Source organism: Dasypus novemcinctus, chromosome 9 (assembly GCF_030445035.2).
Source record: "Dasypus novemcinctus isolate mDasNov1 chromosome 9, mDasNov1.1.hap2, whole genome shotgun sequence".
In the NCBI taxonomy this organism is placed as follows: domain Eukaryota; kingdom Metazoa; phylum Chordata; class Mammalia; order Cingulata; family Dasypodidae; genus Dasypus; species Dasypus novemcinctus.
In genome coordinates, this window is record NC_080681.1 from 51,635,596 (window position 1) to 51,648,434 (window position 12,839).

A 12,839-nucleotide genomic window follows, 5' to 3' on the forward strand; every position below is an offset into this window, starting at 1 on the left:
CCTTTCAAATCTAACAAGTTGATGCAAGACCTTTATTTTTTTCTCATTTCTTCTCCCTATAGAATAACACTGCATATATTACTACTGATGTATTAATAATATTTAATGATGATTATATTAGCAACATTAATAAAGTATTTTAATTCTCTTTCCCAATTAAATCAATTCCCTTGTGCCGAAAAGAAATCATTAGTAATTCCACATTGACTCACAGAATTTTCCAATTACTTTAATGTTGAATTTTCAGACTTCCACAGAGATGTGGTAAATAAATACAGTCTTTTGCATATGGCATTTCAAACCCTTTCATTTCAGCCTCTACATGTGTCATTTTTGTGATCAGTCATAAGGAAAGGAAGAGAAAGCTCCCAAAGTGTTGGAAGAAATTGGGAATTTGTGCATCCATCTGCCAATTTCAGCAAGGGGCTTCTTCAGAAATATGCAAGTGGAGTTGAAATTGTGCTTTTCCCTTAGTTTCTTTTCTAATATTTTAATGAATGCTGGTTATATTTACCTTTTTATGAGTATCCTTTGTTTGACTATCTATAATAGCATAGCCATTATGTATGTATTAGGATGCTGCTACATTAACACACAACATGATGTCTCGTTGGATTAATAAAATCAATTTGTATTTCTCACTCATGGCCCAATCCAATGAGTCATGTGCAGTCCTGTAGGGCTCAACTCCAAGCTATGACCCAGCAACCAGGCTTTTTCCATCTAGCAGCTCAGAAATCTCAGAATCCTTTGCTTCTAGCCCATTGGCTGAAAAAGAGAAAGAGAATGTGGAGAAGGCACATCTGCTCTGATTTACCTCAGACTAGAAAGCACACAGGCTTTCTTTCAATTTCCATTCACAGGAATTAGTCACATTGTTTCATTTCTGTGATGGGAGCAGTAAAATACAGAGGAACACATGGGTATCTTGTGAGCACCAACACTCTTACACACACCTTAAGAAAAATTAGGATGATTTCCATTGGAGGGTAAAAGGCAAAATTCAAGATATAGTTGAACAAAACAACACAGAAATCATCCTTACTCTCAAGACGTAGAGGACTTTGGGGATAATGAATCTATACACTCAATAATAGCAATAACTCTGACATTATGAATGCTAATGACATATTTTTTGCTGGACATTTCCATTTTAGGAAGCTCTTTTATTTTATTCTATCCTCAGAACATTTAACAGTTTCTGATACATGATAGCTGCTCAATAAATATTTATTGTCACAATGAATTAAACCTCCTAATAGCCCTTGCATCCCACCACTGGTTGACTGATGAGTCCACTGCCCAAAATATAACTTTGCCATCACTCATGAATGTCATTGGGAAGCAAGTGAACTGAGTTGCTTTCTTCCTTCATTGGCTCTGCCCGACCATCTCATATATATGGAACTGCCTTGAATCTGTTCTGTAAAGAGAGAAAAAGACATCCAATTGTATTTCCTTTCTCCTTCTTTTGTTTTTCTTTTCCTTAAATAGCTCTCCTGGTATTTGTTAAGGTATATTTTAATAGTTGTGACAGATAATCCCAGCATCTCTGGCATACCTTGTCACTGAAGTTTATTTCTCACGCTTGTTCCTGGTCAGGCAGGCCCTCTTCCAAGTCATGGTACGGTAGTGCTGGCTCCTTCCATCTTGAGGCGCCACTGCCATCATCGTCAGGCTTCCAGGTTACTGTAAGGCCACCTCCATTCCATCTGACTGGAAGAGGAATGGCTCAAAGAGGCTTTCCCTTGAGAGTTTTTTAATGAGTTTTCTCATAGGCCTAGAGAAGTGTATACCATTTCCAACTATATTGCTTTGGTCTAAATTCAGTCACACTCAATTTTATTTCAATATTTTACTCACACTATATACAGATACATATTTTGTCTACAAGCTACTCATTTTTATCACAAGATATATACCCCACTTGGTATAGAAAAATAAAAGAAACTAAATCTTTGTTCAAAACAATGATGCAATACCATAGCAGTCTTCTTATCTGATGTGCTCATTATTCATATTTGGATGGATAATTTATAAGTTCGGTATTAATAAGATGAATAGAAACAGGGATACAACAAATACATGTATACTAATGTTCATAGCAGCATTATTCACAACAGCCAAAAGGTGGAAACAACCCAAGGGTCCATTAACAGGTGAATGGATAACAGAATGTGGTATTTGCATATTATGGAATACTATTCAGCCATAAAAAAGGATAAAATTCTGATACAGGCTACAACATGATGAACCTTGAAAACATTACATTAAATATAAGCAAATTCATACAGATGGTAAGTAGAAGTAGATTAGAGGTTACCAGAGGCTGTGAGTGTGGGAAGGTAAATTGGAGAGTTATTGCTTAATGGGTACAGAATTTCTGTACCCAAATGAAAACATTTGGTAATGGATGGTGGTGATGTTAGCACAATATTGTAAATGTAATTAATGCCACTAAATTGTCACTTAAAAATGGTTAAAAATGGCAAATGTTATGTTATATGTATGTTACCACAGTAAATTTTTTTCAAGTTTAATAAGGTAAGAAATTATTTAAAAGTTTCATAAATACATTACATGTTTTAATTTAAACAGGTAAATGTGTGTCATTTTACCAAGTTTTTAATATAAATTCAAAGCCTATCATTTGTATATAGATGTATTGATTAAAGTGCCATCTAATTTTTCTTGCTTAAGCTACATGCATTATGTGCTTTCTACAATTTTCAGATTTGGTTCTCTTAAAAAAGAACCAATTTCCAACTCCCTGTCTTTCTCAGTTTTCTCTCCCACACCTACATTGACAGTGATTTTTAAAATGACTTATCTCACAAGATTTTTTAAAGACATTTAAATTCATGTTTTGTACTTATATGGTGAAACACATCATACATATCATAATATATATCTATATAAAAATGTACTACCATTCAGTTTTACAAACAGAACATTAGATTTCTAGCCATACTACTTGCCCCTCCCCATCATTCTACCCATTCTTCACCCCTTCATTTCCTTTCTTTTCTGTGTAGTTTTACTAGATGTGTGTACAACCCTGAAAATTGACACTGTTTTATTTTGCTTTCGTTGCACTTTACATACATGCTGTCATGATACATATAGACATCAGTGATTCGCTTTTATGCTTTCAGAATTATGTTGGATACTCTTTTCACTTTCTTCATTCTGTCTTTTGGTACAGGAGTTTAAAATTTCCACATAATGAAATTTATTTTATTTTCAATTTACAAATTGGATTTTTATGTCTTGTTTAAGAAACCTTTATCTATTCCAAGTTCATAAGGGAATTCTATATTGTTTAATTTTTGAAAAAAATAATCCTTTTACATTTAAGTAGTTAGGCCATCTGAAGTTGATTTTTCTATATGACATGCACTAAGTTCTTTCTTTTTTTCAGTGAAGAACCTTTTGTCCCAGTGCCTTTTATTAGTTTGTCATACTGCCACTAATCTGCAATGACAGTTTCTTCATATGACAGTGTAGTAGTTTGAGATTATTTTATGAATCCGCAAAGGAAAAGATTAAGTTTTTGAACTGGTCTATTCCTGTGATACCAGTTGAGTGCATTAATTTTAGTTGAGGGCCTTTTGGTTAGTTTACTTGATAAGGTTGTTTTAGTACTTTTGATTGGACTACCTCAGCAAGGCATGATCCCGGTTGAGGCTCTACCCTCTTGCTGGGTCTGATATAAATGGATACACAGGGAGAGATGAACAGGTAGGAAAAGGAAGCTGCCATGTTTGATAGGTAGGAAAAGGAAGCTGCCATGTTTGATCCTACCATGTAAGAGAGAGAACTAGACGATTGCTTAAGCCCAAAGCCTCAAGAAGCTGGGCACACAGAGGAGCTCAGCAGGAGACCAGCCCTGCTATATGCCTGATGGCTATCAGCTGAACTTGGGAAGGGCGTGGACCAGCTGAGACTGATATAGCAGGCAAGTGCTATGCTTGGTTGCCAACAGCTGAGCTTCAAGAGATGGTAGATTCTGGAGGGGAAGGCCTAGACCTCAGCAGAGATCTGTGGGACATTTTCCTTCAGTACATGGCAGCTGACTTTGGTGAGAAAACATCTCTGATGATGCCTAGGTTTGGACTTTTCATGACCTTGGAACACTGTAAGCTTTTACCCCAAATAAATCCCCTTTATGAAAGCCAACCCATTTCTCATCCTTTGTATCAGCAGCCCTTTGGCAAATTAAAACATCACATTTCCATACATAATGGGTTTATTTCTGGACTCTATTATTTTCTATTAGGTTATTTATCTACCTGTGAGCCAATACAACATTAGTAATTGTATAATTTTATAAAAATGTTGATATTTTGTAGGGAAACATTCTATAACTTTTCCTTTGTGGAAAACAGATAACTTTGTAATATTGAGGTCTCCTATCAATGAACATGGTACATGTCTTTTTATTTAATTACATATCTTAATGTCTTAAAACAGCTCATAGTTTTAGCCTTAAAAATCTTTTCTTAGATTTAAGACTGGATATTTTATATATTTCTTGATATTATATGTGTATATTTTCTCTTTTGAACTGACATTGTTAGGATTCATTATCTAAATTATGGTTCACTAAATAAGATTTTTTTCTCTACTCTGGGAATAGTTTGTGTAAGCTTAGAATAATTTGTCAAATTTTATAGAAACTATTAAATTTGGCTATGTGATTATTGAGTTTTCTTATTTATTTGTGCATCAACTTTGGTAAGTTATAGTTGCCTAGGAATTTATCCATTTTTTCTTAGTTTGCAGGTGTTTTTGGCATGAGTTTATCATTATATTCTCTTTTTTAACCATTTCTGCTGCATATTTACTTATATCACATTTTTCCATCTTAGATTAGTTCATTTTTGTCTTATTTCTTCCTGATTATTCTTGCCAGAGTTTTTCCTTTTTTGAAAAACATTAGCTTCTTGCAAGAACCAATATTTGGCTTTGTTGATATTCTTTACAGTTCCTATTTCATTAATTTCTGCTATTGTCATTTGTATTATTTCCTACCTTTTATTTTTCTTTGGGTTTATTCTGGTGTACTGTTTCTAACTGAGTAGTTTGAGCACGTAATTCATTAAATTTCAGCTGTACTTATTTTGTAATATAAGGATTTAAGGCTATAAATTCTCCTCTGAGTTACATGTTAGCTTCGCACAACAAGTTTTGATAAATACTACTGTAATTAATGTTCAATCCTAAGTATTTCCTAATTTCCATTGTGATTTGGGGGGGTATAAAGTATGTTTTAAAATTTCTAAACATACAGGTTCTAGTTTTGTTATTGATTTCTGACTTAATTGCATTGCGATCAAAATATAAGGTATGCTTCATGCTAATCCTCTGAGGCTTTCTTTATGGCCTAGCACACAGTTAGTTTTCATGAACATTCCATCTGTGTCAGGGAAGAATGTATATTCTGAACCTGAGGGGTGCAATACTATTACTATTCCTAATTGTTTGTAGTGCTGTTTAAATTTTCTCTGTGTTTACTGATTTTTGATTGCTTATTCTACCAATTATTGGGAAACTTCAGTTTAAGTACCCCATTATGATGGTAGATTATCGATTTCTAACTTTAATAATAGACTTTCTAGGAATCATTTTATGTAGGTAATCTTTTCAGGACAAGAGACTAGATGAGATCACCTAGAGAGTGAACATAAGAAAGAAGAGAAGTCTAAGAATTGATTGAGAGGGCACCCCAGTGTTTATAGGCTTATAGGCTGCTGGGAAGATGGGGAGAAACAGACCAAAAAAAAAAAAAAAAAAAAAAAAGACTGGAAAGAAGCAACAAGAGAAGTAGGAGATAAATTCAGAGAAAGTGATGTCTTGAAAGCCGAGTAAAAAAAATGTTCCACTGAACAGAGAGGTTAGCTGCATCAAATGTTGCTAAAGCAAAATAAGATGAGAACAATTAATTGAGCAACTAACCCAAAGGTTCTTTTGGCAAAGGTCTCAAATGGTGGGAGTGGAAGTCTGTGAGTGGTGCAAGAGAACTGCTATTGCTAGCCAATGGCATTTAGGGTTCTGGGATTGTCTTTGCCATAAAAAAAAACCAAGGGAGAGCCTGGAACATAAACTCAGACTCTCCTCTGCCCAGTCTTGCCACACATTCATCTTTTCTCTGATGCAGCTGACTGCCCCTCTGTGGTTCGTAGAAGCCTGCGAGGTAACTTTCTCCAGAAGCCTATGAAGAAAGTGAACAACTCGTGTCCTCAGAGTTCCAGTCTGCAAGGCGAAGTCCTTCTCTTCTTCCCAGGATGGAGGTCAAGCATGACACTTGTACTGCTACCCTTGTTCCTTCATCTGGTGGGCTCCTGCCCATAATTCTCAAGAGCCAGAAAGCCTTTTCCAGTATCAATAGCATAAAGAGATATTCTTTTCTATACTGGTAGAGAAATAGGTGGTCCATAAATTTGTAAAGTGTGACCTCAAGAAGTTTGAAGAGGCTAATGTTTGGATAATTTTAAATCCATAATAACAGTATAACCCCTTTGCTACATATATGCAGTGGAGTATTATTTGGCCACAAGAAAGAATGAAGTTCTTAGACATCTCAGGTGTATAGCAGGGCTGGTCTTCTGTTGACCTGCTCCATCTGCCCAGCCTCTTGGGGGCTTCGTGCTTAAGCAATCCTCTCTCTCTCATTGCAGAATGGACAATATGCCAGCTCCCTTTTCCTCTGTCTATGTGGATCCATTTACATCAGACTCAGCCACGGGGTGGGGACTCAGCATGAGTCATGCCTCACTTACTTAGTCCAATAAAAAGCCCTACAGCAATCTCATCAAGTAATCTAATCAATGGCCCCTCGGCTGAATTCAATACAATCAAAGGGTATCACATCCAGAGGAACAGATTGGTTTATAAATACAATCTTTCTCTTTTTTGGATTCATAAAATAATCTCCATTGTCACACATGCTAAAATGAAAGGTTGAAGAGCCTTGAAAATATTATTCTTGATGAAACACCAAGACACCAAGGATAAATATTGTACAATGTACAATGTCACTTATAAGAGATGTCTAGAAATGGTAAATCTGCAGGGCCAGAAGGTAGACTAGAGGTTACCACATGATGGGAGGAGGGGGGAAGGTGGAATGTATGTTTGGTGGATATGGAATGTGTGTAAATAAAATTAACTTAAAATTATATTCAAAATATTAAAAAATAGTATGACCTCCCAATCTGAAGTAGCTCTATTCTTTGTGACCTGTTGTTTTCCATCATCACATCTGTCAAAATTTGTAATCATGTATTCATTTAGGGGATGGTTTGTTTAATGCTTATCTTTCTCCATTTTCCCTAAATGTTGTTTTCATTCACTGTACCTTACTATAGCTTAACACTATATCTCTATATATAAGTAATAAATATTTGTTGGGTGAAAAAAAGTATCCATAATGTTTGCCTTCTGGCCAGAGGAAAAGGTGAATTCCCCGTTTTACTCCTAGCCTCCCACATGCTCTCGCAGATTGGCTCTTGACTAGGCGTTGGAGGGTGATGATTGCATGAGGCAGACTTTTAGAGAGAGAGAGATTAAAATGTAATCATTGAATGTGAGAGTTTTAGGAACATCAGAATAAAAAATCCTCACCTCTAACCATCAGGTATTCCACTCAATGGATGATGGTCTCAAGATAACTCAACCAGTGCACAGTGGAAGGGGCTGTATTCCCCTTTGACCTTGGTAAGAGAGGCCCCTGTCCTGCATCCTGCAATTTAGGGGGCACAGCTCTGGTTCTTCTCTGTACATGTCCCTCTCCACTGAAAGAGTTGTCCCTGGGGCCAAAAGAACAGGCCCACTGGGAATCTGCAAACCTCCCCAGTTCTAGTCGGTGGCAGGCCTGATATAGCGCCCAGGAACCCAGAGTGGTTGTGGCTCAGAGTCTGGGAAGATACAAGCAAAACCTCTCCCCTGTGCTAGCAAGGGAGCCGGGTCCTGCCAAAGATTTGTGGCAGGGTCTTTCCAGTGAACAAGAGGGACTTGCGAGGGTTGCCACATGGGTCCCCAATGTTTGTGGGTTGGGGAAAGTCCCTTGTCATCGAAGGTCAGAAGATTGTGATGAATAAGGCAGGCAGTGATGACGTCAGCAGGGGCTTTATGGGGGGAGGAAGCTCTTTCCTTTTGAATGAGTAGCTTGAGCTGTTGGTGAGTGCGCTCAGCAATTCCTTGCCCTTGTGGATTGTAGGGGATGCCAAAATGGTGTGTGATGTGGTACATTTGTACGAAGCTGGCAAAGGTGGCACTGCGATAGGCTGGTCCATTGTCGGTTTTGAGATCCCAGGGAATTCCCATGAATAGAATGGCTTGTCGGAGTGCTTTGATGCAATGTTTAGCGCTCTCTCCTGTGAGGGGCACGGCGTAGCACAGGTGCGAGAAAGTATCAACTGCAACATGAAGATACTTAAGGCGTCCAAAGGCGCTAACGTGTGTGACGTCAAGTTGCCAGCGGGAGTTAGGCCGTAGGCCGCGGGGATTAGCTCCGCGAGGCTGCAAGGGTCCAAGAGGCAGCAAAGGTGCACATGTTTGGCAGGAGCGCACAAGATGTTTACATGTTTCAATGGGGAGGTCTGGGAAGAGCTTTTGAATGGATCGCGCTGAGAAGTGGAATTGAGAGTGTAGGAGCTTAGCTTGGTTGACAAAGTCTCCCAGTCTTGTTTTGTCAGTGAGGTTTTCTTGAATGGCAACTGGGCATACATGGCGGCCGGATGCTAAAGCGTCGGCGAGGGCATTTCCTTGAGCTAGCGGTCCTGGCAGGCCAGAGTGACTTCTGATATGAGCAATGAACCAGGGTTGTTGCCTTTCTTCAAGCAGTCGCTGTACAAAAGCGAGTGCTTGGTCAATAGTTAAGTCACTGGGTAGGAAAGTAGCAAGCGGGAGGCTACGACACACTTGTAAAGTGTATAAGCTGTCTGTGAAGATGTTAAGAGGCTGGTCCGGGTAGAGATTGAGGACTGCGGCGACAGCTAAAAGTTCACCTGTTTGGACAGAAAAGTCATTAGCAAACACCAATTGTCGTGGCTTAGGTTCTCTTGGCGTATATATGACAGCAGCGAATGCCTTTTTTGAAGCATCGGTGAAAGCAGTGATGGCAAAAGGAATTGGCTTTCTTGCGGGCAGCGGATGGAACGGGTTGGAAAATGCTAATTGAGATACCCCTTGTAGTAGTGGATGATGCGGATAGTGATTGTCAAAGGAGCCACGAAAGAATTCTATTAGGCTTTGCATTTGGGCATTATTCATGATGAGAGAGGTAACTTCTTTTGCATCAAAGGGCCAAACGATGGTGTGTGGCGGGACGCCGTACGTTTGTATGGAGAGAAGTACTAAGTCAGTGGCTAATGTGATCCAAGCCCTTGTAAATGGGCAGATTTTTGGGAGTTTACTTTTTGACGTGTGTAGAAAAAGAAGAGGACCATCTTGCCATAGGAGACCTGTTGGGGTGACTGGTGTTGGCAAAACTAAGGCAAGGATTGGGAGATCGGGAGAGAATCGCTCTAGGCGGCATTGCTGGAGTGCAGCATTTACTTGTTGGATGGCTTCTTTGGCAGCTGGGGTGATGGTGATGGGGCGAACGACTGCAGCGGATGGACTGCACTTAGTCTGCAGGAGCTTGAAAAGGGGTTGCATTTGCGCTGTTGTGATGGGGAGTGCTGATCGAAGCTAATTGATTTGTCCGCAAAGCCGTTGGAGCTCAGTTAGCGTCATGTGATCAGAAACATGGATTTGCGGGCTGGTGGGCCGAATATATTGATGAAAATGAAAGCCTAAGAACTGGAAAGGTGGCTGGGGGTTGACTTTGTCAGGTTGCACTATTAATCCAAGATTTGAGAGGTTTGTCGTAACTGCAGAGAGTAGATCATTGAGAAGTGTTTTAGAACTTGCTGCTAAAAGAAGGTCATCCATATAGTGGATGATGTATGTGTGCTCTGGATGGAACTTAGAGCGTAGCGGCTCAATGGCATGATTGACATAGAGCTGACATATAGTTGGACTGTTCCGCATGCCTTGTGGTAGTACTCGCCATTGGAATCGAAGCGCTGCGCCCTGATTGTTGGTGCGTGGGACTGTAAACGCAAATCGTGGACAGTCTTGCGGGTGAAGAGGGATAGAGAAAAAGCAGTCTTTGATATCGATGGTGGCTGCATGAAAATGCTGAGGGACTGCAGTGGGATGCGGGCAACCAGGCTGAGGTGATCCCATTGGCTTAATATGTTTGTTAATTTCTCGAAGGTCATGAAGGAGGCGGAATGTGCTTGTGTTCTTTTTATTGATGACGAAGACTGGCGAATTGTAGGGACTGGTAGACGGCTCAATATGCCCTGCTTGTAGCTGTTCTTCGACGAGGGCAGAGAGAGCTTGCAGTTTATGAGTTGGCAAGGGCCACTGCTCGACCCAGATGGGCTCCTCTGTGTCCCATTCCAGAGGGATAGGGTCAGGTCTTGAGATGGGAGCAGTGGCTCTTATAAGGGGGGGGGGCGGCGCAGCTATGAAGGCTTCTGTGGTGATTCGAGCTTTTAGCTGGCTGAGTACATCTCTTCCCCACAGGATGGTTTGGACTGAAGAAAGGACGAGTGGACGAATCTGGCCTTCGTGACTTTCTCGGTCGCTCCAATGCAGAGGCTGGGAGGTTTTCCAGGAGGTAGCAGCTCCCGTGGCGCCGATGACTTGAGGGCCGGTTTCGAGGGGCCAATGATTGAAGGCGGCGATTTCAAAGGGAATACAAGAGATTTCAGCACCAGAGTCTAAGAGCCTTTCAAGCCATTGTCCGTTTATTTTAAGCTCTAAGGAAGGTTTTTGGTGACGTTTGATAGGCATTGTCCACATTAAGGTTTTGGAGCTCTCTGGAGGGCCTCTTGGGGGAGGGGCTGAGGCCTGCCCCGCTGGAAGTTTAAAGGCTGGGAGATACGTTGCGATGAGCGGCAATCGCGGGCCCAGTGATACCCCTTGCCACAGCGCTGGCATGGTGTGGGGGGGCCTCTTGGTCTGTGCAGTGCTACGGCAGGGCGGGGAGCTGCCTGTTGAGGGCACTCGCGGACAAAATGACCGGGCTGACCGCATCGAAAGCAGGCAGAAGTGGAGGCAGATGACACAGCCATGGCGGAAGCGAAGGCAGCAGTAAGTGCTTTAGTCTGTGGGTCAATATCTCGACAAGCCAATACCCATTCATGTATTGGCTTATCACGGATAGGAAGAATAACGGCCCGGAAGGGTGCAAGGCACCCATCGAGAATGAGTTCTTTTGCTAACACAAACTGAGCATCTTCGTTAGTAATTTTCCGCTGGCATGCTTCTAAAACGCGTGCGACAAATGCTGGAAAGGTTTCTTGTGAGTCTTGAAGCATTTGCGTAAATTTGGTGGACTGCTTGGTAGAAACTAAAGAGAACGATCGCTGGACAAGAGCTTTTACTCGGTGCCAAAACCCTGGATCTATGTTTATATAAGAACGAGGGTCAGCATAGTTGTTAATTCCTGTGTAGGCGTCAGCTGGATCTTGGATACCCGCCTGGACATTTTCTACCACTTGCTTATCAACAGCTACTTGATAGTAAGCACGCCATTCAAGGAACTGGCCTGGCGGAAGGATGGAACGGGCTAGAGAAATCCAGTCATAAGGAAGAGCAAGTTGAACCCCTAACTCTTTTATTAATTGTTGGACATATGGGCTACCTATGCTGTCTTCTTTAACAGCTTTGCGAAGAGTTTTAACTTCTTCGGCTGTGAAGGGAAGCCAAGTCTGAGGGCGTTGCTGCGTGGGCAGCGGGTTGAGCGGGTATAGCTGGGGGGCGGGAGAATGTGCTTCGCTAGAAGCAGGTGGGGAGCTGCTGCCATACGGTGGTGGCGAGGGATGAACGGTAGCGGGAAACAGATGAGAGAATGATGGCTTAGCAGCGTCAAGGCGGCAACAAACTGGCGGCGGGATATTTTTGGGCGCTGGACAAGATGGCGGAGCGGCGACGTCACTTTTAGGTGCCTGCCAAGATGGCGATGTAGTTACGTCATTTTTGGGCGCTGGCCAAGATGGCGGCGAAGTCACGTCATTTCCGGGGGCCGGCCAAGATGGAGGCGAACTCACGTCATTTCCGGGGGCCGGCCAAGATGGCGGCGAAGTCACGTCATTTCCGGGGGCCGGCCAAGATGGCGGCGACATTATGTCCGGGGCAGGGCTGGAAGATGACGAGACAGGGAGGGGCGGGTAAAGGTGAGAGGAGGCGCCTTTGTTCCCGCCGGCGGGCTCGGACATAGGTGAAGAAGAAGCCGGAAGTGTGCCATTTTGGGCAGAGGTGGAAGAAAAAGGAGAAAGTCCGCTATTTTGAGGAGCTACTGAAGCGGCTTCTGCGGGCCGTGGGGAGCGCGGGCGGGGAGGTTCGCGCTCGAGAGCGGCGGCGAGCTGGTCAGACAGAGAATTTGGGTCGCCAGGATCATCGGGCTCATAGTCACTGGGTTGCTTAACTGATTTGTCTCGGATGGTTTCTGACGGTGCACCAAGGAGGCAGGCGCGTATGGCTACTAGAGCAGGCAGCAGGCCGTGCGGAAAAGACCGCTTTTCATGCTCTATGGCGGAGGTGACTCGATCTATGAGTCGAGAGTATGTGTCTGGGCTCCAGAGCTGGCAGGTGGCGAGCCACGGATTAAGAGGGAGTAGCAGGTCCCAATATTTTTGGAGCTGTTTTAGGGAAACGCGGACTCCATTGGTATCAAGCAGGGCGGCTAAAAGCCGAACCTGAGGGGTATGGTGTGAGGAGAGAGAGGTGCCCATAGTGGGAGAAGAAAAGACGGCGATGGGGTCCCTACCTGGAGAGCT

The 12,839-nt window shown here is 42.2% G+C and overlaps 1 long non-coding RNA gene across 1 annotated transcript; it reads right to left on the reverse strand.

Moving 5' to 3' along the window:
* Nucleotides 1-208: 208 nt before the first annotated feature.
* LOC131279737 (uncharacterized) lies at nt 209-1,780 on the reverse strand. Its single transcript, XR_009187178.2, has 2 exons — nt 1,562-1,780; nt 209-1,423 (listed from the first exon to the last, which is right to left on the reverse strand). It is a non-coding gene; the product is annotated as an uncharacterized lncRNA (long non-coding RNA).
* Nucleotides 1,781-12,839: the final 11,059 nt, after the last annotated feature.